The sequence below is a fragment of the Arachis hypogaea genome, chromosome 18, assembly GCF_003086295.3.
Source record: "Arachis hypogaea cultivar Tifrunner chromosome 18, arahy.Tifrunner.gnm2.J5K5, whole genome shotgun sequence".
In the NCBI taxonomy this organism is placed as follows: domain Eukaryota; kingdom Viridiplantae; phylum Streptophyta; class Magnoliopsida; order Fabales; family Fabaceae; genus Arachis; species Arachis hypogaea.
In genome coordinates, this window is record NC_092053.1 from 100,015,529 (window position 1) to 100,018,128 (window position 2,600).

Genomic DNA, 2,600 nt, shown 5'->3' on the forward strand with positions numbered 1-2,600 from the left:
GTACAACCACTGGGATACGTGTCACTACATACAACCTTCGGAAAATGGAACCAATCCAGAATACTCAAGATAGACTACATCGTGGTCAACGTGAGTTCAACCTATAATGCCTTAATAGGTCAGACAACACTAAATCAACTCGGTGCAATAGTCTCAACTCCACATCTATGCATGAAATTCCCAACTACAGAAGGGATAGTTACGATAAAAGCTGATGAGCGGAAATTTTATACGCTTTTTGGGGATAATTTCATATAGTTTAGAGTATGTTTTAGTTAGTTTTTAGTCTAATTCTAGTAGTTTTTAGGAAAAATTCATATTTCTGGACTTTACTATGAGTTGTGTGTTTTTCTGTAATTTCAGGTATTTTTCTGGCTGAAATTGAAGGAGCTGAGCAAAAATCTGATTCAGGCTGAAAAAGGACTGCTGATGCTGTTGGATTCTGACCTCCCTGCACTCAAAGTGGATTTTCTGGAGCTACAGAACTCGAAATGGCATGCTTCTAATTGCGTTGGAAAGTAGACATCCAGGGCTTTCCAGCAATATATAATAGTCCATACTTTGCACAAGGATAGATGACGTAAACTGGTGTTCAACGCCAGTTCTCTGCCCAATTCTGGCGTCCAGCGCCAGAAAAGGATCAAAAACTGGAGTTGAACGCCCAAACTGGCATAAAAACTGGCGTTCAACTCCACAAATGGCCTCTGCACGAAATCTCAGCCCCAGCACACACCAAGTGGGCCCCAGCACACCAAGTGGGCCCCAGAAGTGGATCTCTGCATCATCCATCATAGTCCACTCATATTTTGTAACCCTAGGCTACTAGTTTAGTATTTAAACAACTTTTAGAGACTTATTCTGCATCTCATGACATTTCAGATCTAAACTTTGTATTCTCTGACGGCATGAGTCTCTAAACCCCATTGTTGGGGGTGAGGGGCTCTGCTGTGTCTCGATGAATTAATGCAAGTATTTCTGTTTTCCCTTCAAACACGCTTGTTCCTATCTAAGATGTTCATTCGCGCTTAACTGTGATGGAGGTGATGATCTGTGACACTCATCACCTTCCTCAAATCATGAACATGTGCCTGACAACCACCTCCGTTCTATATACGATTGAATGAGGATCTCTTAGATTCCTTAATCAGAATCTCCGTGGTATAAGCTAGAACTGATGGCGGCATTCATGAGAATCCGGAAAGTCTAAACCTTGTCTGTGGTATTCCGAGTAGGATTCAAGGATTGAATGACTGTGACGAGCTTCAAACTCCTGAAGGCTGGGCGTTAGTGACAGACGCAAAAGGATAGTAAATCCTATTCCAATTGGATCGAGAACCAACCGGTGATTAGCCGTGCTGTGACAGAGCGCGTGAGCGTAGTTTTCACTGGAAGAATGGAAGGTAGCCATTGACAACGGTGATCCACCAACACACAGCTTGCCATAGGAGGACGTGCGTGCGTGAATCAGAAGACAGAGGAAAGCAGAGATTCAGAAGACAAAGCATCTCCAAAACTCCAACATATTCTCCATTACTGCACAACAAGTAACTTTTAATTTATGCTCTCTTGGTTATTCACAATTCCACTGATAAACATAATTGACTTCCTGACTAAGATTTACAAGATAACCATAGATTGCTTCAAACCAACAATCTCCGTGGGATTCGACCCTTACTCACGTGAGGTATTACTTGGACGACCCAGTGCACTTGCTGGTTAGTGGTACGCGTTGTGAAAAGTGTGATTCACAATTCGTGCACCAAGTTTTTGGCGCCGTTGCCGGGGATTGTTCGTGTTTGAACAAACTGATGGATTATTTTGTTGCTTAGATTAGGAAAAATCTTTCTTTTTTAGTTTAGAGTCTTTTATTAATTACCCCTTGTTAAAATACTTTAAACTTATAGCTCAGTTATTTAGAACGTGGTGTTTATGTTCATAATAATTGGCTATCAGATTTTTTTTAAAAAAAAAAAACCTTTTTCAAAAATAATTTTTCTATTAAATCCTGTGCCAAACTTTAAGTTTGGTGTTTTCAAAAATAATCTTTCTTAAAATTTTTGAAGGTCCCATAACTCATTTGGCTAGAACATTAATTTGATTGGGTTAGACTCTTTTATACTCTTTTCAAAACCTTCTTTTTCAAAAATATTTTTTTCTCTTAAATCTCGTGCCAAACTTTAAGTTTGGTGTTTTCTTGTTGATTCCCCTTTGATTTTCGAAAATTTTGGTTTAGTTTTCTAAAAATTTTAAGTTTGGTGTTCTTCCTTCATGTTCTTGTGTTCTTGTGAGTCTTCAAAGTGTTCTTGAGTTTCCTTGTGTCTTGATCTTAAAATTTTTAAGTTTGGTGTTCCTTGGTGTTTTTCCTCCAAAATTTTCAAAAACTAGGAGCATTAGATTAAAAAAATTTTAAATCTTGTACTATCTTATTGTTTTTCTCTCTCCTCACTAAATTGAAAAATATCTTTTCAAAATATCTTTTCTAACTTCCTATCTTTTCAAAATTTGTTTCAACTAACTAACCAACTTTTTGTTTGTTTCTTAACTTTTTCAAAACCACCTAACTAACTCTCTCTCTCTCAAATTTTCAAAAATATCTCCCC